The 25,369-nt window shown below is 39.2% G+C and overlaps 1 long non-coding RNA gene across 2 annotated transcripts in view; it reads right to left on the minus strand.

Annotated features, from left to right (window-relative positions):
• Positions 1–9,388: 9,388 nt before the first annotated feature.
• The window catches only part of LOC116653631 (uncharacterized), a 130,334-nt gene continuing 114,353 nt past the window's right edge, over positions 9,389–25,369 (minus strand). For both annotated transcript variants that reach the window (XR_014948836.1, XR_014948830.1), the window contains one exon: positions 9,389–10,167. This is a non-coding gene — a long non-coding RNA (uncharacterized LOC116653631). The remainder of the gene's footprint in view (positions 10,168–25,369) is intronic.

Consider the following 25,369-nt stretch of genomic DNA (forward strand, 5'->3'; position numbering starts at 1 on the left):
GAGTGAGAAGCTGACTGGTTTCCCTGGCTTCACACTGCTTAGTCTTTGCTTCCTCTCAATTCTGAGATGCACATACTTTCATTCAATGAATTCTGTCTTATTTATCTTCCTCTCTCCCTTCTATTGTTGTTATGAGTGCCAAGAGCAGCAATATTAAACTTCAGGACTCAGAAATTAGATGTCTCTCTCAATACACCATCTTTTTCACTTCCCAGCTTTTCACACCACTCCCTTACAATGGCACACTTCACAGCTTTTTCATTTTCATTTCATTCTACTGGATGTGTTCTTAAGAGAAAAATAATTATTTTATGTCAAACACGACCGGAAAGGGGATGGCCTGCAATAATACTCTCCGTCCCCAAAGCATGAAAATAAACTGTAAATATGCCTTTAGTTACTTTACCCCCAAAAAAATTATGTATCCTTACTTCTCCATTGACTGATAACAAAGCATTTCATGAGTCCTTACCCTGTGAGTTTTATCTGACTGTGAAGTCATACACGAGTCTTAGCAATTTGAGATATTTAGGTCCAGAGTCAAAACATTTCAGCTCGATAAAGCTGTATCTGATGCACTGCACACCTGTCAGAGATATTTCGCCCACCAGGTTGGCCAGTCTTGCACATAAGTTAACAGGTTCTTTTTATGTACAAGGCAAGAAAAGACACTATCAAAGAACTGGTTTCTTGCAGTCTCTCCCCATCGCCCCCCATCTGCAGTCTTGATTAAACTGGCACATTCAAAGTAGCACACCTCATATTAGCAGATATTTCCTACAAGCCATTTTTTTTCCTTTCATCTTCTTCCAAATTTTCCTCGGGTGCAGAGACTGCTGAACTGCTATTAGTGCTACTTCTGTCTGGAAAAGAGGAAGAAAAGTTGATTCTGATTCCAGCTGGGATAAACCTTTTGGCTTGCTGGACTTCCCATGCAAATCTAATCCATTAGAGAATGCATTTATATTGTGTTTTGATCATCAGCTAATTTCGATTCTTACAGTTTGTTGATCAAGCTATGATTAAGTACTTGTCTGTGACAAAATCCAATCTTTAATGGTGCAATATTGTAAAGAATCTATTCAAAACACTTAACATTTCTAACTTTGCATGACACTGACTTTGAAAATGTAATAAATAGTGGAGGACCAAAGTGACCAGCGAGCAGAAAACTTGTCCTGTTGAGAACAAAAGCCTTATTTGACACACACTGTGAATACGTTTATAAAGATCAACTCAAGCTACAATTATTTCTCCATTTTAAATCTGGTGTCCCGTCGAGAGATTAATGAAAATGGATACAATGGAGAAAAGTAATGGATGGAATACGAACGGCTCAAAGCTTCACTAAAAATCTTCAAATGACACCAAATCTTTTTTGTAGGACAAACCGAACAAGCCTGAGAACACACCACTGAGCTGCAACTTTATTTTTTCACCAAAGTGCGTTCTGATTAAAATAAGATAACCTCTTTAAAAGGGCTCTATTTTGAAAGAAAACAAATCATTGTGGTAATTCAGGGAGTGATCTCTAACAGTTTTAATGCAACAAGCATTATGACAAGAAAATGTTCTAGAACTTACCTAATTGCTGTTTTATTTTACTTTATAAGTAACAACTTATATATATATATAAACTTATATATATATATATATATAATGAAGTGAATAATGCATTTTCTCATATTCATAGAAAGCGAGGCTAAAGGCTTTCTTGATTCTTTTTCACCTAAGAAATCTCACAGAGATGTGAAACATTTACATCTGTTCTGCCCCTAGCAATAGGTTTGCTAATAGAAAACCATAATTCTTCTCCAGTTCCACAACCAGGAGGAGAGATCTGGTCTACTAAACATGTTATCTTACTTCAAGTACTGTTGATGATGTATTGATCCAAGTAAGCTTTAACAAAACCTGTGTGCAGTGAAAATTCACATCTACTTAGGCAGAAACCAGTCAAAGAAACAGGTATGCTCTTGGAGATGATGCCTTTCTGGTATCACGACATACAGATACATTATTCTTTCTTTGGTGTAGTGTCCACCATGATAAATTTGGTCATACTAATATAATAGAACTTCATGTATACATACACACGGGCTTCTTACTCATGTTAACATTGCACATACTACCAGATCCACAGAAACCCTGTGCCACGTGGGTCTCATAACCCACACATCCAAGTTTTAAATTCTCTGTTATGAATCTGTACGCATCTTGCCTGCAGCTAAACTAATTTTAAAGCAGAAAAGTATTTTATCCACAGTCTCCTAATGTGACTACCACCAGTCCTGACCAAGCTGACTCAGTAAATAATTCAAGGTAGATACAATAAAGGTGAGAGAACCAAGAAAGGTAGATCATGCAAGGCCATTACATTATTTTCCCATTTGGAACTGCGGCTTAATTGTAAGCTGCTACTTAGCAATCGGAGAGAGGTGGGATTGCATTTTCCACCTCTACTCAGTTTGCCCAGTTTCTTTTACTAAAATATTTGGTTTTGAGGAAAAAGTGCTTTCTGCAACTAAACAATTTTACTCAAAAGAGTGCCTAGAGACTATTTCACAAGCTCAGGTAACAGTGACAGATTTCAGTCTACTGTGGTTAAAATGTTTCACTTCAAACACATTTTTAGACAGAATGCCAATATCTGTCATAATCAACCTCAAGCACTTGCTGAGTAGCCTTCTTGTCTTGGCTAGTCCTCCTGAGGCTTAGGTTAGACAGCTCTCTCTAGAAAGATTTGCCATTTAAATGCATCAAGCCTTCCAATTTGGAGCAGTAGCTACTGTAAGAGAAAATAGAGACAATAAGTAAATAAATTCAGTGGATGTAATCACATCACTGCAAGGCAATCAGTGTTTGCTTGCCTATTGGTTTAAAGCCACGCAATTGCAAAGCAACAAAGCTTAAGTTATCAGCCCATTTATATGCCTAAGAACAAAATGCAGTTCAAAAGAGATAGAGCAGACCAATTAATTAATTCATTTCACCATCTTGATGTAGGCAAACCTTGTGTCTCCACTGTTTTCTTATTTTATGCTTCATCACATTTTTATTTTACACTACACATTGTTTACAGGCAAGGTTACATTACAAAACCTAGAAGAATTACTTCAAATTTATCTCACTGCACAAGAGCGGGATATTTTTCTGTCTTCTCAGTTATTAGCATCTTGCCTATAAAAATACTTTACATATTAAACAGGCCAGAGATGTGAAGACATGAATGATTTCCTAAGTCAAATAACAGAGTGCACAGATGAATATGTAAGTATATCTTCTTTAATCTCTTGGCCCTTTGAAATAGATAATCACCAATGAAAAGATGAAGGAAGTCTTCACTTTTGACACAGAGCTTTGAGGAAAACACAGGATCCCTTTATATACAGCGGTATGACTGCTTTAACAACAGAATGCTGCCTGGCTGATCTGAGGTTACTCTCTTCTTTTTATAGCTGTCCAGGGGAAGACACCATAAAATGCCTCCACAGGCCTAACTCCATGATGTAGATTTTGACAGAGATGCTGTTTAGAGCCATGGAAGTAAAAGCTCCATGAAACGCAAAGGAAACACAATGTAAAATAAATCTAAATGGGCCCCAACACAGTAAAAAAACAAAAGCTTTTCAGAAAACTGAGCTGTCTTTTCTGTCCTTTCTGATAATTTGTACTTCCATTTTACTATATAATTTTGCTGATCGAGCTCTCTTAAAATAAGACAGTTGAGTAAAGCAGTTTCCTATCCCCTATAGATGAAACAATAAAACACGGAGATGACTAAGCATGAGTCACTCATCTTTACAGTAGGTATGGTATTTGGCCAGTAAGTTTTACTGGGGTACGTTGGAATTTATTGCTTATCAGATAAGGAGTTTCTTCATATGAACATTTTGAGGCTGTATTAGCCATCCCAAAGGAATCAGTAACACAGTACACCCATATACACAGTACTGAAGTTTCCCAGGTAGCCAATTGAAAATATAGTTAAAGAAAACATGGCAATTCGTGAAACTCTTTATGTGAAGCTGTTCTTAATCTTGAGATACTTGTCCTAACTTGGATGGTTTTGACACGTCTGCAATTCTATCACTAAACATGACTTTAAAAGCTGCAAAGGAAAATAACCAAATAGATTAAAGAACTAGAGGTCCAAATTTGTTACCATGACACTAATAAGGCAGCATTATAAATAAAATCTTATAATGCTAAGCATTGCACGAGGAGACCAAAACACAACTCTCATCAAAACGTATGCTTTGTGTGACCTCAGCAGAAGCGTACTTGTCACTTCGGTGGAAGATGCTGCTCTGCAGACAGCAGATTCCAAGCCTAATTATTAGATGACTGGATTTTCAAAGGTGGTAAAAAAAAGTTAATTTGAGGAACTGATGAAATACTTGCATCAAACTGTTGTGAGAAGATGCAGAAGGAGAGATACGAAAGTCACTCATAAAATCGCAACACCAGATCATCCTGAGTCATCTATAAGTGCTCAAAAGGTTCTCAAAAGCAAACTGCTAGAATGAAGAACAAGCAATAAAACTAAGAGCACCTGCAAATGAAGATCTTAGAGAACTGGTGGAGGATAAACCTTTTTTGGGCTCAATTTAAACCCAATGCAGTCACTTCTTTGATTTTGCCAGACTGTACAGTCTTCTAAGCACCAGAAAAAGTCTCCTTGTCAGCTTCTACTTTTGGCAGGTTGCCTGTCCCCACTTCTCATCATTCTCCACTGTGCTGCAGACTCTCTTGTTGCTGGGCTCCTGTGCCTGGTTGCCACTGTGCTATGGATGCTGCTGCACTCCCATTAAGATCAGAAGCATTTCCTCCTTACTAGCAGCAAACTCACGTAGAGAGATGTGAAGGTAGGGAGACTTAACCAAATAGCTAATTACCAGAACTCTGCCCCACCTGTTTTATTTGCCACAGTGCTCAACATCAACTGCTATGACCCCAGGTCTTCTTGGAGAGATCAAAATGCAGAGATGAACCGTGCATATCGGCAACAGTATATCACAGCAGTTACATGCCTGCTTCCTGGGATAGTTCTTGGGTCCCCAACACCTGACTTAGCTCCTTTACATCATAATTGAATAACCATTAGGGGAAAAAAAGGACCATTATTCAAAACCAGTCTGTCTGATCACTGAAACTTCTTTCGATTCACCAGCAGTGGAACTGTTCCAGGTTTCCATCAAACACCATATTGGTAGGGAATATGGATTTCATACAGCAACTGCAATCCAGTGCTGACACTGAACTTTTAGGAGAAAATGCTGTTCATGAAAACTTTTAACTCGGGTGCCCTCTAGAAACAAAGCTTAACCAACCACTTGTCTATCATCTCTGCCTAGCCCCTGCTGTTCCTCGGATGTTGTGAAGACCCATAAATGAACAGCTTCACGCAGCAGCTGAGGGCTAGGCACAAATGCTTTAGTCCTTGGAGCTTATTTGGCAGACATTAGCTGCCAATTAGCATGTGCATATATTAGGAGCAGCTGCAGAGCTGCTGTCTCTCTGGTGGGGCTTGGAGTATTGCTGGGGAGAAGGCTGATAAAGCAGAGACAGCAAAATCTGAAAGCAAACTGGCTACAAGACTGTTCTGAATGAGCAGCAATAGTATGTGCTGACTGACGCTACTGAATAAGGCTGCCTGCTGTACTCCATAACCCAAATGTTACCCAGCTTTTCTGCTTTAAAACCCCACCTTTGAGGGAGTAGTGCTGTAATACTGTTGTCCCAGGGCACAAGAAAGGCTTTATTCACAGGAGGATGCAATGTATTATTACAGAAATAGGAAAGAATGAATAGTCCATTTTCACTGTATCTTATCTCAGGTCGAAGAAGGTCCTTAAAGCCTTTGTTGTTGCCTAGTTATTCTTTTCCTTTCTTAACATTGTTTCCAGTGCTTAGAATGCCATGTTAATTTACTTTTTCTCCCTTTCCTAGAAACAGGGCTTTGGCCTAAAGTTTACAAAATATTGTATTCTAGCCACCTAACTACTAAATAAATGGCCAAATTTAGAATACAATTACTTTTATCCATTACTTTTATAACATCCGCAAGACACATAACAAAGATTCCTGAGGGCTCTTCCAGCCTTAACTCTTTTGTTTTTATGGCTGTAACATATAATCTTTATAATTCAAGAACAGAGATATCAACGGCTGAGGAAAGAACAAATGCTGGCAGACAAAGTCATCGGTTTTGCCACTCCTATTTGGAGCCATGAACACTTGCTGAGGGAATTCCCCAGCAATGCAAGACAAAAAGAAAAACATAATAAATCAGCAATAAGAAAGAAGTCGGTTACTCATTTTTCTTTTACATTCAGTCCTTGGGATTTTCCCATTTATCTCACCTTTTGAAGCCAAAGCACCTCAAAGAAATGTATTTTTGTAGAGGTGGTTGGCAGAATGGATGACTCAGTTGAAATAAGCTCAGAATCACACAGTGGTTTTCAGTTCCCCACTATATCAATACAAATTTATTGGAGGACCATTGAGCATGTGGTGACCAGAAGCAGAACACTGATGACCACAACCATCGCATTCCCTAGTGATGGCACTGCTTTTTGAGCAGATTGCTGCATGAGTGCTGCTCACACCAAACACTGAAAAACACCCTCAGCTCTGGTACGCACACAGAAAGTTTGTAACCTCTGGTGCAGGGCAAGCAATGAGAATTTGCTACGCACCAGGAGTTTTGATGAGGGAAAATGCAGCACCTCTTTTTTTCCTCCGGATTAAACTGGAAAAAAACCCCAAAACAAAAAAACAACCCATAGCTCTTCCACTGTTGTTTTTCTCTTAGAGGACTCATTAAAACTGATTGCTCTGGCTGATTTACAGGAACTCAGGTTAAAACAGTAAAGATTTAAAATGCTTACTGAGAAGATAATGCAATTTGCTTTGCCAGTTATAACATTGCAGGTGGGCACAGCTCTAAGCCTGAACATTCCACAGAAAATATCCCCAAAACATCATGTTAATAGACAATAGAAAACAGTCAGAACTGTTTCCAAAGAAAGGATAATTCCTGGAGGCGGAATATTTGCTAGTGAAATGAACGAAATTAACTTTTTAAATTAACACTGTGTGACTTACTCCAATTATACAGAGTAACCCCTTCACCTCCTGTTACGATTTGTTTGCTACTCATAAGAAGAACAAACAAGAGTAACCCTCTACCCTGACTGGTAATTTTGTTGCTCAAATAATAATAATTAAAAAAAAAAAAAAAGCCAAAAAAGCCATACAATCTGAGATTCTATTCCATTCCTTAAATGAACACAGATGTGCACCATTCCATCCTTTCCATACTGACAATACTTCATTCTAAGTCAAAACCATACACCAACAAATACCCTAAGAAAAGCCCTCCTTGCTATTGTTAAGTCAACAATCTAACAAGCAGCATGTATCAGCTGCAAATGCCTAATGGGAAGGAGGCAGAGAATACCTGACCTTCTTGGCTGAAGCTGTGTAGGTCAGCTGCGTTTTCAACACCTGACAGTTACCTTCACTTTGTTTAGGGAATAATACTCTCTGCTTTCAAGCACTGCAATTCTATCTTTCCCATTGGGATCAGCTAGCCTAGTGGAAATACAAGGGAAGTACGTAAGTAAGCCCCTTTTCCTTAATATCTCACACCAACCACTTTCCCAAGTTGTGTTGTGCGAAAAGTACTCCTGAATGCTTTTGATTCCTTATGTTGTTTCTCTGCAGTTCAGACCAGGCTGGCACAATACTCCTTTTCTTTACATGCTGTATGAAATTGCCCACAGCTAAGAAGATGCCCATGCACTATTCTAGTCCTTTATTACCTTTCTAGGAAGAAAGCTTCAAAGTTGTTCCTTGTGTGGAAAAATACAGATCATGGCCTGAACATCTAAGTAGCCCATGAGAATGGGCTTAAGTCCACTGAGGAACACAAGCAAACTGCCTGTAGTTTATGCACATAGCTAGAAAAAACTTGCTGGCAAGTAACCTCTCTGCAGCTAAAACCAAGGCTCCCTGCTTTCTGTGAATGACCTTGCTTATCCTGATAGAAAATGCTTTATCATCTCTCACTGTTACCTATGGCCATAATACTAAGGAAGCAGACATCTTGCTGGCCTGTCACCACCCATATATGCTGGGGCAGAGACTCTACTGGCTAGTTGCACCTACTGAGTGGTTGCACCTACCTCCCTGTTAAACTGATAGATATTAACTTTCTTGTCATGTACTTTCTACTTGACTGGTATCACAGAATCACAGAATTACCCGGGTTGGAAGGGACCTCAAGGATCATGAAGTTCCAACCCCCCTGCCTGGCAGGGCCACCAAACTTTCACATTTACTAGATCAGGTTGCCCAGGGCCCCGTCCAACCTGGTCTTGAACACCTTCAAGGACAGGGCATCCACAACCTCCCTGGGCAGCCTGTTCCAGGATCTCACCACTCTCCTTGTAAAGAACTTCCCCCTAACATCCAACCTAAATCTTCCCTCTTTCAACTTAAATCCATTTCTCTTTGTCCTGGTATTATCAGCCCTTTCAAAGAGTTTACTCCCCTCCTGGATATAGGTTCCCTTCAGGTACTGAAAGGCTGCAATGAGGTCACCCCGTAGCCTTCTTTCCTCCAGGCTGAACAAGCCCAGCTCCCTCAGCCTGTCTTCATAAGGGAGGTGCTCCAGTCCCCTAATCATCTTCATAACCTTATGAAGAACCACTGGTGCTTTCACATTACATTCCCAGATCTAGTTTTGTTCCAATTTAAGCATATTACTTTCTGTATAATAACTTAGATACGAGAAAAGTTTATTCCTCTTGTATGCTCTGGTGGCGCAAGTGGTATGAATGCTGCTTGCAACACTGAAGGCCCGGGTTTGAATCCCCCCTGTGGCGCAAGTGGTAGAAGTGCCGCTCTGCAGCACAGAGGCTCGAATCCCGGGAGTTGGACTCGATGATCTCTAAGGTCCCTTCCAACCTGCACACAGTATAATCTGCAAGGTTCACTAAAGATAGAGAACCTGATAGCTCTATATGTTAAGATTGCAATCTCAAAATTAACTCTCAGTCTCAGTCGGATATATGTAGGTAAATCCCATACATTTCTTTTCTAAGCTTCCTAAGGAGGAAGAGTGACACTATAGCGTGTTCAAAAAATCATCCAGATGAAAAAGTGCAACACCTCGTAGAGACTAGATGTGTATCTGTAGAGACAGACTGTCTCTACAGATAATACAAGCTGGAGACTCCATGTAAGTATGGATCATACAAACCCTACTTTTCTTTCTACAAGTTGGCAACGAAATAACTTCTACAGAGTTCTTAAAAATTCACTGTGTTGGACATAAACAGTGAATATTTGGAAAAGCAGATAAACCTCACAAGAACTTCCCTGATAAATAGGCTTTATTTTGCTACATATGTAACAAGTTGGCAAATCGTACTGCATATCCAGTCTCTATGGAAAAATGCACGGTGCAATCCTAAGTACTAGAATGACAGCATTAAAAGAAATGTATTAATCCTTTCAGCCCATGTATGAATACTCTTATTTTTAAGTGTATTACTGACATAACACTGTTTTATGATAGTTGGTGAAACAGGAAAAGATAAGCAAACCCAACTTCTAAACTACAGTTCTCCAAATGATGTAGAGGATCTCTCTACTCCAGCTAGATGTACCCTGGATCTCTGCTCCAGCTAAGGGACGGTAAGGTAGAAAGTAACCCAAAAGGTATTTAATGTCACCTGGAGACGGGAACAGAGCTGTGATGCCAGAGTTTAAATCATATGCTCCTTTGACTACTAATATCAGTAACATTTATATCACTGCAGCCTGCTGTCATGCCAGGTGACACATGCTCTAATTGCACTGGCAGTTTAAGTGATCTGCAAAGGGCAAGAACCATAATTCATTTCACCTGTATGTATAATAGACAGAGTAAATATGGTAGCCATAAAATTAATAGGAATAAAAACAGCAGTTAACTTGCACTCCACATTGGTCTTAAGTGTCTCAATTTATAGCAAGCGTTAATTCAATTTATGAAATTTAAGGTGGATTACTTTTAAGCCACAGATTTCTGTCAGAGTGAGCCTTGATCTGCCCTTGACGGATGACAGTGACAGACAGTTGGCATTTCAGGACAGTCTGTGCAGCACTTCCAGGCTGTAGGAGGGGAAGAAAAGAGGAAAGAAAAAAAAAGCAATTATGATCACCAGAGACACAAAGCATCTTCTACCTTCATCCATATTCTGGGAGCACTGCCCCTGCAACCTTCACCTTCCACATTATTAACCATTTATTTTAGAACAGAACAGAAACTAACGCAGAAGCTGCCCATCTGAGGCAGACTGGAAAGGTCAGGTTGGAACCACCAGGTTGCAGCATGGCAATGTAAAAGAACTCAATGGCCCTTAAAATGTATTGGGTTGATTTGGGAATGAAGTGTGCCTACCTCTGGGAGACATTCATTTTACTAACGACTGTGGGTAGCATATGTCTAAATAAATAAGTAAGCAAGCCCTCTCTCTCTTAAAACTTTGGTAGTGTTCCCATTATAATTTCTAAGTGATATTTGTGTTCAAAACAACACATTAATCATAAGAGACGTGACCTTTAGAAAGATAACATTCTCACTCTATGTTTTTTTGTTTTTACCTTGGGACGAGATACTGCATCAGTTCAGACAGTTCACATTTAACAGAAATGGAAGAAATGATAGAGTCATTTAAATCATACCAGCTATCATTTTATGTAAGGAAAAATATAGTCATATGAAATTGTTTCTATGGTGCTTGGTGGCATATTGTTTTATGATACCTGTTTCTATTAGATAACATTTTCAAATGCTGGTTTTGCAGCTAACCAATAGCATCTTTTGAATAAAGAATACTTAGACTTATAGACATTGAAAAGAAAGTAGAAACTCCAGCTGAAGTCAGAATAGTTGAAATGAGAAAAAATAATTGTATAAAAACAAAAATAACTTTCATGCTTTATATGAGATTTATATAAAGTTTGCTGTTTTACTGCCCTTGAAAATCTCCATCGCAGAGGTCATTTAAATGAAAGTCATAATGAAAATGGCTGTAGAAATTTACACTTTCTTACACTTCTGCACATGCAAGATCAAATCTATAATTCATCAAAACTGATAAGAGAGGAGCTCAAAACGGAAACATCAAAGTTTATCACTAAGAATCATCCAAGCTTATAGTACAAGGGGCTTGGCTTTATACCCTGGATTTGCAAATCTCACCCCCTGTTATATAATTACAACCTGTCGGAAATGAAATTGCTTGTCATGAAGTATTGCACAACCCCATAAATAATTAGTGTTTCCATTTTCCAAAACAAATTGATAAAACCAATATTTAGGTTACTTCTTTCAGCCCAAGAAACTCCATCACACTTGTGATGTTAATTCGATTATCCACAGTTGGAATGATAAAAACAAGAGAATTTCAAGCTCAATCCCCTGGCGAGCATGAAGGGCAGACTGGATTTAGATAAGTTCAGAGTATGCACAAATGCCTTTTAAAATCCAACAAATATTGCCAGGTTTTTCTAGTTTTTGTTTCATTTTATTTTTTAATCATTCATTCACCTATTCAAAGTAACTATTCTTCTATTTCACTAAAGGGAAAGACACCGTCTGGGACACGGGATAGGACTATCTACCCCTATATTCTGGCAATCCTAAGTCAAGGGTTATTTGCAATAAAAAGCATTCTGCATTCTGGCGATATAAAAAAGCATTCCATAGAAGACACAGCTGAGTAGAAACCTCAGTGATCAAGTCATTCTGCAAGCAAACCTTGTCCTCGCACGTGAACACAAGTTCGATGGTAGACATCCATCAGCACATCACGGTCCCACATCAACCTAGTTTAAGGTCAGACATTTCTGCAGAGAAATGTGCATTCACTTCACATGAATTAAAAATAAAAGCAAATCTAAGCAGATGGAGGTATGGACTCAGGAAGAATTCAGCAAATACTATTTTACAATACATGCAGAATCCTTAAGTGATTCCTGTGAAACTTAAAGCCTGAGATCCTGGCAGGATTGCTAGTGAAGTCAAGCAAGCAAGCAAAATTGACTGCTTGCTAGAAATACCTTTCAATGAAAATGGATCCAGTGTAATGTATCATCATCATAGTATCATAGTCTCGTACGTGTTGGAAGGGACCTTAGAGATCATTGAGTCCAACCCCTGGGATTCGAGCCTCCTGTGTAGCAGAGCGGCACTTCTACCACTTGCGCCACAGGGGGATTCGAACCTGGGCCCTGGTGTTGCAAAGTGGCATTCCTACCACTGCGCCACCAGGGCACACAGTGTCTTCTTTAGTTGCTGATAAGATTTGTCTAACTATAAGATGAATGTGGGTGTGTACCGAGCCTGAAGACTCAGAGTTAGCTTTGATTACATGGAAAGTTGCAGCTGTCTGGGATATATTTTCCCCAAAGGCTTCTTGGAAACTAAGAAGTTTTCTCAGTGTCCAGCCACTGTCCCAGAAGAATGATGATATGGTGAAGAGAGAGTCAGGAGAAGAAATATCTTCAAAATGATTCCTTGTGCAGAGAAGCCCTGTTTGGGTGTAACAGAGGATGTAGGGTATTTCAAGTCCAGTATACGCTGCAAGACATTTTCATTATTTAATAACAGTCCCCTTGGTGTGTCATTGCAGCCAGCCTTGAAGATTAAGGTATCAGCAGATTTATGAAGAACAGCTTTTAAACAGTTCCCAAGAGGACTCTGGCACTGCTGGTCTGGCTGTCATATTCTGCTGTGCACAATGTGGGAGCCGATGCCATTTATCTTTTCCCATCTTCATGCGTGAGGCAGTATCAGGATCATGGAAGACCTAACCCACTTCTAATAAACAGCCTGGGAGCAGGAACATCAGCTCACATGGCTGCTGGCTGCAGGCAGCCGTGTCTCTCAGCTTGCCTCTTCCTCCAAGCCAGGAGGTTCTGGCTTGGCTGGTGGGAGGCTGCACTGGGCAGTTGGGTTCCATCTGTAGTATGGTAACTTCGGGAGAATGTTTCTTCTAAGCATCCCCAGTGGAAAAAACTTACGTAACTTTTTAAAGCATTTTAAGCTTTCCTTGTGAAGAAAACCTGAATTTACCCATAGTTTACTTTTCAGAAGAAATGTGGAGGAAATTTTGTCAGACATTTACACATAAACACATGAGCACATATTTCCATGACTGCAGTTCTCAATATGCTGGACTGCTCTCTCAGCTGACACAAACAAATAAAGTTCCAATTTTTCAGTGTAAACAGTGACTGCATGGGGAACAAGACCAGACTAAGCCAACTGAGATTTGTTTCAGACATGTTCCAAAGCTCCAAATGAAATATATTAGATGTGTTGGAACTCGCCTTCATATTAAGCATCAGGTAAACATTTTGAGTATGCAAGTGTGTGTTTAAACTCAGGTCCATTTGAAAAAGAGAGCACATAGACTAAGTATTTTCTTCAAACACCCAAACCAGATGTATTTTCAGCTTAAAGTTCTACAGCAAATATTTCACACAGCTTAAATTCAAATCAATTTGCAAACTCAGATGACATTAACCTGTAATTTCAGCAAAGCAAACTCCAGAAATTGTGCCTTGTCTTATTAGACAGCTGAGTTTTATCCCTTAAAATATTCAGAAAGACAACCCTCACATTAGCATTTAACACAACACCCAAGTATGTTAATTGCGAGTAAGACCCTAATTCCTCATGTGAAAATAAATCAAAGCTCTCATACAAAAACCATGGTATGGAAAAAGAAAGAATCAAAGATTTATCTTTCATCAATTTGCTTTAAGATTATGTATGATTATAAGAGCTGTGTGGGGTATGTTTGAAAGGAAGCGAGAAATATGCTGATACATACATCAGAGACTGTATTTTGTTTGTTGGCCCCAGATAGGCAGTGCCTTATTTTAACTCTTCTGAATTCATTTCTTAGTCAATGTATTTATGGCATAGAAGTAAGCAGAAGAGTTTTCTTATACAGCAGTGTTAAATGTTGTAGAGATGCACAGAGAAGGTCTACCAGTTTCTAGTCATATGTTTCTCTGTATGACCATTTATCATAACAAACCGGTACATTTCTGCTCTACTGGAAGCAGAACAGAGATTCCTGTTATTTTTAATCAATAACAGGGTGTGAAATTCTGGTCAAATAACAAAGTTGCCTAGATAATTGTGTCACTATGCTATTATTAGTACACAGCATCACATTTCAATCTTCCATACTGAACATTCTCAAGAGCAATGATGAGGAACTCATTCAGCAATAGAAGTAAAAACAAGAGGTCAAAGCAATGTCCACACTGTAGTTCAGCCCATGGAGGTCAATCCCTTCGGATCCCTTTTTCACTTTCAATGCTCAGAGAAGAGAACTTTGCCCTTACTTTTCCAACAGAAGACACAGAACAAACTCTGGAATCTTCTACAAGAAAGCTTACCTCATCTACCTGTGTGGAGAAAAGATGAAGGAACAAACTACAAATATTAATGACTACCAAGTGTTCTTAGGGAAGATGTTTTATGGTGTTGAGTGGAGTGTTTACCTGCCTAGATAGGTTACACCAGGCTAAAATGGAATTGCTCATTCATAATCTGAAAAAGGTGACACAGGAACCTCTGCTTGTGATTTAGTGATCTCTAAAAGCAAGGAAGATGAGCTAAGCTGCATGTAGGTATTTTTTATTAATTATGTCTACCTGATCAGACTGGATTTCCCCTCAATCCCTGCCCCTCAGGTGGCTTTGGATACTTGACTGCCAGGTATGCCACGTGGCGTATCTGGATGTTGTTCATGGTGGAGTTCCGTGCCTTTGGAAAATGGGAATGAAGCAATGTTGTGCTGAAGCCACACCAAACCTCTTTTCCCAGCTCTTCTACATTTTTAGAGAACTTGCAATAAGTTAAAAGAGCATGAGAAGAAGATTGTAGCATCGGATTCAACAGCAGTTCAGATGCAGCAGCAATGATCTACATGTACCATGCCACCTAACTCACCCCTTTATCGCTGATATTAGCTTTCAGAAAGAGTAATGAAATACCCCAGCTTCCAAACACTGGAAAGGAGTATAAAATCCAGTGAGCCGTGAGAACCAAAGCACCCTCAAGGGGACCCAGCAGTTCTAAATGAGATTTTAATGTTAATAAGTGCTGACTGACCTTTTCCATTAACTTGCTCATAAGTCTCCAGCAGACAATGGAGTACCAATAGTGCACTAGCAATAGATTAAGTGGACAAACTCATCCCTCAGAAGAAGTTAACAATGCCCAGTTAAAAATGCAATTGGTTTCCAGAAAGACAATTTGGATTGATATTTTTAGGTCTCCATCAGCCCAGATCTGAATGACAGCTGAAACTCCAGCCTGTGGCTGAGAGGTTGTTTCCATGGGAATTATTCAGCAGTCTGTTAAGAGGTTATGACAGTAATCTGGCACTTTGAAGACATAGGTTAATACCCCTGTTTGTAACACAACCAGTGAAGTCTGGTAAGGTGATTTCACCCAACAGTGCCTATATGTCCACCACCAATAAAATGGGAGTATCATCCCTTAGTTCTTGGGATAAAATCAAGATAAACACACTAGGCAAGACATACCAACGCAGTAAGACCAACTAATATATATATTGCATACAATGCATCATTTGATAACACACCAGCCACAGCCTCCTTCCTGGCTGATACCAGCTGCTTTCATGTATACCAGCTTAGTTCTGCATACGCCTTGGCAAACAAGTCCTAAATGTGGTGCTTGGAGTCCAAGATGCACATTCAACCTGGCAGTCAACTTTTCCTTTGGGAATTCTGTCGCAACGAGTTACTTGAGAATGTTTTTAGTTGAAATACAAGATCCCCACACCAAAGCCATTACATTTTGAAGCTAATATAAGCAAGAGATCGACTTTAATATTACCTCAAAGTATAATCATTTAAGTCAACAAAAACTAAATTAATTCCATATTTACTGAGTCTGCAGACGGGACAAGTTAGTTACAAACAGACAGGAAAACAGGGTTACAAACAAAAGGAATCAAGTCTGCAGTGCTTATGAGTGGCTCATTCATTATAAGCAGCCTCTCCTTGAAACAGTTCTCATCATTTGGTGCAAGGCAATAGGCTAAAATGGATTTCACTGAATTAAATCATTAATGAGACAGAGAATAATCTATTATTTCTTGAGACACTGAAAAGGATTAAGAATAAGGCTGGCCTGCATAGATTCTCTCAGCCAGCTGAAGTCCTCTAAATTCACTGAAATAAAACTTGTTGGAATCCAAAGCCAGGCAAGATCTGGATAATAGCATAAGGAAAAGAATAGGGAGGGGAGAATTCATTGTGAATTAGGCATTCCCCATTCTCTCACTGCCAGACAATCCTCAGTGAACTTTCACTTCTTTGGATTTTGTCTAGAAATTTTCATAAAGGTTTTCTTAGGATCATAATTTTATTCAGGCATAAATTGCTGAACCTGAAAAGAGCTGAGTAGAGACACTAATGGAGATCTATTTTATCTACTTCTCCACCTAAGTCTAGGGAGCAGGCATAGCCCCACTCATCTCAGTGAATGCTAAAACATTTTAAATATTTGTGATTTCATTTATGATGTACCCAAAACTACCAAAGAATCACATACTCTATCTTTTAAATACTGTTGTTTATCTTCTCTGTCCTGCATGATGAATAGCTATGACTCCTCCCTTCTGTGAAAGCAATGCTGGCAACCACTTTCAACACAACATTATGTCTTCAGATAGTACAGTCAGCTACTTTTAAAAGTAAAATGTGATAAGGACCTACACCAGAGTCCATATAGAAACTATGCGTACTATAACTGGTACAGCAAAATATCTAGCTGCTGGAAATGCCTGACATATTCACAGAACTGTTGAGGTCAGCAGAGACCTCTGCGGATCATCTAGAACAACCTTCTCTAGTAGGAGCATGGCATCCTACAACAGGGTGCCCAGGATTCTGTCCAGTGAGGTTCTGAGCAATTCTAAGCATGGAGACCCTTCAACCTCTCTGGGCAACCTCTACCAGTATTCAATCATCCCTCCATAGAAAAAGTGTGTTCTTATGTTTAAACAGAATTTCTTATGTAACTATATCCTGAGATTAAAAATAAATATATATATAATATCCCGAAATTAGGATCACCTTACTCTGAATCTTTTCATTTGTATATTCTAGAAAGTCTTGCTTTAAGGATGCAGACAATATATAAGCCTGCTAAGGCACAGGTAGCATCTGCAACATAATGACACAAGACGACTGAAATCTTAGGATTCTAGTCTTAGTGTACAAGATATTTGAGATATTGCTTAATGTTTTTAGTGGGTCAACACAGGAACCACAGAGGGCGAACTGATTTGTTCTGTGCTACAGAGCAGTCCCAAATATCACAGTATCACAATATCGCAGTCTTGTGCGAGTTGGAAGGGACCTTAGAGATCACCGAGTCCAACCCCCGGGATTCGAGCCTCATGTGTAGCAGAGTGGCACTTCTACCACTTGCGCCACAGGGGGGATTTGAACCCGGGCCTGCAGTGTTGCAAAGTGGCGTCCTTAACCACTGCGCCACCGGAGGCACACAGGGAGATATAGGGAGGCATTTATTTTGAGAGAGAAAAATAAATTGCTGACGAGGCAAATTAGGTTTGGTTGGAGTCTAAATCTGCTAGTATACAAGAAAAATTACAAGGTCTTCAAGCTATGATTGTTCTTGTAAACCTCTGGAAAGAGTAATGTGATGGCCAGAAATGGTACAACTCAATGCACTAGAAAACAATTGCATCACTTTTAAACATGCTTAGGATTCTCCACCTTATACGACAAATCAGTTGTACTCCATAGCAAAAAAAAAAAAAAAAAAAACAAAAAAAACAAAACATCAAGAATCAACTTTTCTTTGGGAAACAACAATAAATTTCCCAAGGGTAAGTAAGAAAAGGTAAATCATTGGCTTTTTCTAAGAGACATTGGATCTGAATGAAGAAGCATTAGAAAAATGGTGCCCTAGAAAAAAACAGTGGCATCAGTTCTGCTAAACAATTGCACAAATAATTCACCTTTCTCATATTAAGTGCATGGATAATCCCCCTCTTTCCTGACTTCACTGTGTAGAAGGGCTTACAAGCTGTCTCACTACGTACAGACCATCATAACCTATAACAGCAACATATCTGCACACTTAGAAGAAAGAGATGGTGGCTTTTTGTCATCTTCGCATGATGCAAAAGCTTCACTTAACTAACAGAACTGTATGTTTCTCATATTTTCCCTTTAGGACACCATAAAAAAAGAATGTAAAACAATCCAACACCAGCAGAAGTCTGCCTTCAGTAATCCTTCGCTTTCCCATAAAATGAATAGAGATGCGCTTGGGCATAAAAAAAACAAACCTTAACCACACTGAAATGCCTTGGGAGGAGACCAGACGCTGCAGTCATTTAAAACCCCATGACCTCTTCTGAGTGCTCTGTTATCTTGGATGCCTGTTCTATTTCAGCTAATATCTGCCTTTGTGATATCACACTCCGAAAAATCATTTTATCTGATTAGAAAACACATAGCACCATAAACTTCCCTGAAATCTAAGTAATTCATCATTACTGTGTCATCATCAAGAATTTTTCCTAAAAGCAGGATTTTTCTTTGCTCAATGTTCTCCCATTTCCTTCTCCTCACCAAGAGTCTCAGAATTTTTAAAGCCATGTCACTCATTCCCCCATATCCCATCCCCACCTTTCGTTGCATATGCAATCAAGAATGTTGCATTTTAACTTATCTCTTCATTTTTACAAAAAATACCATATGTGTTTGATCTTTTCCATAGCAGTTTGTTTCTCCTAACCTCGTCCCCCCCCCCCCCCCCCCAACCCTTCCCCCCTTCATTTTGGTGTGCTGATGTCTTTCTCATGAACTCAGTGCAATTTTCCAGACATTGCCATACTGAAGGCAAGTCAACATGAACAATCAATTCCTACTCTAAAGCACTCATCAATAGTACTACTCAAAATCTCTGGTCATTTGTGGTGTTCTATCATGTAGAAGCTTGTTTCAACATCCACTCCACTCTTCTTTAACCAGTAACCCTCCACCCATGCAGCTAGTTTACATACCACACCAATAGGACAGTTAATATCTGGATTACATTTTCTAAAGCAGTTTTGCTTCCTTTTTTTGAGTTGACTATCTTGTATTCTAATCCTTCTATCATTGTCACTAATGTTTATAACCATCTATTTTAAAAATCAACAAGATTCTTTCTGCAAACTCTCACATCTTAAGGTTTTGTTCAATTCACCTATCACGCAATGATGCACAACCAACTGGCCCAACTGATTACACGATAACGATCGTAACACGAGGGCTGCCCCTAAAGTAATACCTCCTACTTTATTGCATCTGAAGCAGATATTGGTGGTATTGCAGTAGAGGTAGAATTGTCCCGACAATATTCCAATTATGTGTGGTTGCCACATGGCAGATTGCAGCAGAGGGGCAGTCTGACACGGAAGTGCTTCTGAAGCAATTGTGTGTCACTGAATTCCTCATGCAGAAAAAACTGGCACTTGGTGGCATTCATCAATGCTTGCTGAACATTGGAGTCCAAATGGTGGGTGTGAGCACAATGAGGCAGTGGGTGTTGTTTTTCAGCAGTGGCAACAGTGGGTCATCTCTGCTGGTGCAGATTTTGTAAGCACAGCATGCAGGCTGGTTGCTGGTGAAAATGCACAGCTAATGGTGAACACTATGATGAAGAATTGCATTTTGTAGCTGAGAACTTGCTTGATCAAATAGTGTTATTATACTCTTCATATCTGCTTCACTTTCCATGAAAATAAATTGAAAGCATCACTTTCAGAGATGCCTATATAATACCTGGTGGTCTCCAAATAGACCAATGGACATAATCATTCAAACTCCAATATATGAGACCCTTAGATATACTTGAGCTTCTTGTTATAGCAGATCCCATGGCAGACAGGTTCCTTTTTTGCAGAGATTTGTTCTATTTTTTCTTCAGTCTGCCACAGGCAAAAGCTTTTAAAGAAGGATGACTACAGAGTAGCCTAGCTGGAAATATGATCTGTGTTGCATCTAAAAACATTATGAAATGCTGTGGTGCAGATTACAGACATGCCACCAATTTAAGCATTTTCTTGGACCACAGACTATTTCATTTTCAGAGTCAGGGTTAATTTTGGATGGAATGCTGTTCATGGTCCATTATCAGTATTGTACAAGAACTTAACTAAGTTGCTGTTGCAGGGACAGCTGCCCCTGTTAACCATTAAGTTAATAAACACCACTGTAGATGTAATGTTTCATTTTGGTTTAACTGCTAACTTATGACTCATACAACTGTTAATGTACAGTTAAAATCACACAGGTTTAACTTCTGTCCAAAAAGAAAAGAAAAAAAATCCCACACAAAAAACAACCCTCCCCCCAAATCAACTACAAGTCAGAGGGTCTAAGAAAAACAAACAAGCAATCATCCACAAAATGAACAAACAAATATACAAGAAACCACTAAAACTCACAGACACTCCCTCAAAAACTACAGATGCTTGCATTACAGCAGTATTAAATGTATCTATTTCAGTATTTCTCTGACATTCGTGTTTTTTTCTGGGATTTTCAATGTAAAACGGAAAGGAGACAAAATATATTCACCTGATCTTCATGAGACTTTCCTTTAGTAGACGAAAAGCAAAAGCCTTACTCAGGCTATTAGTCTTTTTTCAGTTTGGCTGCCATGGCAAATGCCCTTCTGTGCTCCCAGTAGCCTTCAGCTTGTTTTTCTTGGTTAGATAAATAATGCACTTGCAGCTGTCCCATAAAGATATATGCTCTTCTGTGTGTTTCCCTTTTATTTCATACTGTACTTCTGATACTAGGGAACTCATTCCTTTGGGCTCACTGTATGTCACTGTATGTCACTGTAGGACATACATACAGAGAAGATCTGAAAATTACATTTGGGGTTATTGTCAGGCAGCAGATGGGCAGGTTTGCTTCCAGGATAGAAGCTGTTTTGTGAAGAACAGAGCAATTTGGCTTAGAGGTTGAGTGCTTCAATAATCAGGGATGATGACAGTCCCTGTAAAGCTAGAGTTGGTAGATTCACCGAATTTCAACCCTCTGCTGAGATCCCTTTGCATATCATCTAAAACTCAGTTCCCTTTCAAAGCCTTGTCAAGTTTCATAGTTTCATAGTTTCGTGCGGGTTGGAAGGGACCTTAGAGATCATCGAGTCCAGCCCCCGGGATTCGAGCCTCTGTGTAGCAGAGCGGCACTTCTACCACTTGCGCCACAGGGGGGATTCGAACTCCGGGCCCCAGTGTTGCAAGGCGTGTTGCAAGGCGGCGTCTTTAACCACTGCGCCACCGGGGCACACACAAGTTAGTGGGTCAAGCTAAGCATACATCTCTAACCAGGATGTGGAAACAAACGCAGAGCATATTTTACTTTGAAAAACAGTAGAAATACAATGCCAGCACAGATAGATCCCCAAATCTTTATGAGTATTACTGCCTGATTTAGTAAGAGTCCTCTAGCTGTGCAGATATGAAGTTGAATTTCCAGGACATTAACTGTTAGAGCAAAACTCACCTGACTTTTTTGAGACCAAAAATGCAGGGTATCCCACTGCTGATTCAATGAGAACACTTTCCAGAGCAGCTTCATCACCTAAGTAACAGAGTAGGATAAAAATCCCATGGTGGGTTTGTATTAGGTTTTGACAAATTATTTCTGTGTCACCACCATCCTTCAGGCACATTCTATTAACATCAGCACCTTATCAACAATCAACAAAAGCTTCACTCTATTACTAGTTACGTTGGCCCCAATACAGCTTAGAGTTCTGCCAGCACACATAAAGGCTCAACAAATCTACCTTCCCTGACTGGCTATCATAAGCAATGATAACATACCATAGAAAATGAACACCATAAGAAAATTTCCAAGTTTCACAGCAACGATATTTCTCTCTTCTTATAATTATTTTTAATTAATGTTACTGTTTTCTTTGGATCATCATATCCATTCTAGAGAGTGAGATTTCTGTCTGCGATACCCAAGTCAAGAATAATTCTACCATATAAAGGTGCTTCATTATGCTTGAACATGTTTCTTTAGCCAAAACAAGTAGTAGTAACATCCCCAAGATATTCTGCAAGAAAAAGGGTTAACCTGTGCACAGTTTCTCCCTCACACCAGAAAACACTTCTTCACCTCAAAATTTGAAGTAGTAAGAAGAGCTGATTGCAGGATTGTTTTTAAACTTAAGGCACCAAGAAATTTACAGTTGCGAGCAATAAGCAATTTCCCATCTATAGCATAGAAAGCTCTCTGTTTATTTTTCTTTCTTCAGGTAGTTTTGTAATTATGAGACCCCTGCTCATGATTTAACGTGACATTTCTCAAGTGTTTTACAGAGAATTTAATTTGCGCACTGGAGAGGATTTGTAAAGATCATGGAAGCACAAAATATCAGATCAGTGGGTTATTAAGAGATGATGTGAAGGTCAAAACCCTTCGCTACCCTTTGGATCAAATAACCATGAAAGCATTTTCCTCAATTGCAAGCAAAAACATCTTGTGACCACGATCAGATTTAAGAGTGCAAAATCCAAAAGCACAACTTGCCTTCATCCCATCTTATAATCTTGAGAAATAGCCACCGCAGTCACTACAAGTGCTATCACAGAACAAGTTTTAGGGTAACCTGAGTAACAAGACAGTACATACACACAGGAAGTACCTAGAATGTGGGTAAGAAACAGTCTTAATTCTTTCCAGATAAACCAGTGGGAATTTTGACACCAACTTCAGTAGAGGCACGATTTCTTGAAAAGCACATAACAACACGTCTATCAGCATGCAGCCTCATGGCTGCAGCTGACAGACTGTTAGGCATGAAGACACATGCTGGGTAGAACCACTCTGCTGTTAGCAGCGAGTCCCTGGAGTGCCGCTCACTGGCTGCTCCAGAGCAGAGTGGCTGCAGGTCATACAAGGAATTCTGTTCCTTCCACTAACATTTCTTATAACTGCTTCAACTGAGAATAAAAGTATTGAGAAGACTGCTAATAATTTTGTAGTCAATTTCTCTAATGAATCTACTAGCAGAACATTACTGTGTGTTTGAGAATGCAAATCACAACACCTCAAGCTTGGCAATAAGAAACCCAGACACAGAACAGCACTGGCAGACTACAAACAGATCTATCTAAATTCCTGCATCAGTGTTGATCATGGCACAAGTATGTATATATATACAAATACAGTATGAATCTATCACTACAGTCTCCCAGTGACTTCTTTTTTCTTAGGACTGAACAACAATTCTGGCACCAAACAGCCTTGAATGTCGGGATATTAAATATTCACAGCAATGTTTGTAATGTGGGAAGCTAATTTTTCCTGAGCTATGCTTGGGAAATCAGCTATACTTTGAAACCTGCCAATGAATGAATATTTAGATTGTCCTAAGGCAACCCTTGGACTGCAGCGTGCTCCTTTGTTATCAGTTTCTAAATGAAAGCTCCTCTCTACAGAGAACACCAGAGAAAAACATTTCCCATCAGGCCAAATATGAGCTTTTACCAGTAATAAATGTTTGCTTATATGGCTTGCACTTCTTAAGTCACCAGTTATTTGTAGGACAATGGGCAGAGGTGGGTGTAAGCACAGTCTGAATGTAAATGAAAATTTCATATACAAAAAGCATTAGTGAAATAAGTCTGAATTCTGAAAGTAGAATTAGTTTGGACATAACTGCCCAAGGATAACTCTTTCCTATTTTCTGTTAAATGTGCTTATGAGACATAACACCTGTCCACCTGCATAGGCTAGTAAAATGTGGAATGATTTTATCACTGTACCTGTGAAGCTGAGGAAATGCATATTGTACTAAACAAGCAGATATCAATCCAAATACTTCATCTTTGTCTGAGCTGTGGGTGGGAGTCATCCGTTTTTGTGAAACATTTTTATAGCATTTTTACAGTTTCACCTAAACACCAAAAAGCAATTACACTCTTTGGAAAACAAAGGAAACACCATCATGGGATAAGAACTGAAAGCAAAAGAAGGGGTAAAGAAGGGGAATTTCAAAGAAATCCCTCTGGCAGTTCAAAGATTAGGGACTAATCTAGGGAAATTATGTAGAATGCACTTTCTGCTAGCGCAGCCATACATTCTTCATAAAGTTTTTGCTTTAAATTCATTACACTATCGGAACTAATCCTATCTTGAGTTTTCTTGACAGGTAAGCAGATATTTATTGCTGTTTTGCAAGTTGTTCCAGCTAGTAAAAACACTTTTAAAAGTTACTTTTTGAAATAACTAAGCTCTCAGATGCAGATTAAAAGAAGGGATGTAGCTAATTTTGAAGTGACACTCTAAGGATCAGCTCCAGAAGTTTGGATGGATAATACCTCTGCTGCTCCACAAATATAGGTTGGCATTTCACCAAATGTTCCAGATTTAAGCTTCGTACATCATCATCAGGAATGAGGTGTGATGAGCTAAAAACCTCAGGCTTTTCTGAAGGGAGAAGATTCCAACCTTTCTTATAGGAGGTGCAAGACACAGAGAGAACCTTTCTGTCCCTGTCCTTCATTTCTCAGGCTTACAGAACTCTGACACAGAACAATCTCTGTCATTCTCGAGACTACTAATGATGTCCTTTGCATCTGAGATGAGCCATTGCTTTGTGTTCACGTAAATATTGTGACGTCCATATGAAACACTCATAATTAACAAAAAATTACGTATGAGTTACCCTTCAAATTGAGCTTAGCTTCTCTAGGTTAGACTCCCAATGCCCTGAGGAAAACTGTAGTTTGCCAGATTACATAAATCCCTAGCGATACCACACTACTTAACTTAAAATATCAAATGAATACTTGTGCCCTCCTGATTTCCATGTAAACTTTGTAATTGACCTTTTTTAATTTTTTTTTTAAATTTGTTCTTCTAGAGTGAATATTAAAAGCTGAATCCTAAAAAAACTCATGAATATCCTAGACAAGGGAAATTTAGTGTTCCCTAGAGATATGTAGGCACATCAGCACATCAGACCTACATCTCAAATTCAAAATGATAATAAAGATTAGCAAGATCAATATTCACTAGTAAATGTGAAGCACCACCTGAATGCTCAGTAGCATCCCTAGCATTGCCACAGAGATGAGCTGCATCCCTAGCATTGCCATAAAGATGAGCTATATTCTGGATTTGGAGGTGCTGGTGCAGTTAGAAATAGGTCCCCCCTCTCAAATCCAACTACAACTCAAGGCAGCTTTCACTATGTACTCAG

The sequence above is a fragment of the Coturnix japonica genome, chromosome 8 (assembly GCF_054131305.1).
Source record: "Coturnix japonica strain WE chromosome 8, WE-NBRP24, whole genome shotgun sequence".
Lineage (NCBI taxonomy): Eukaryota > Metazoa > Chordata > Aves > Galliformes > Phasianidae > Coturnix > Coturnix japonica.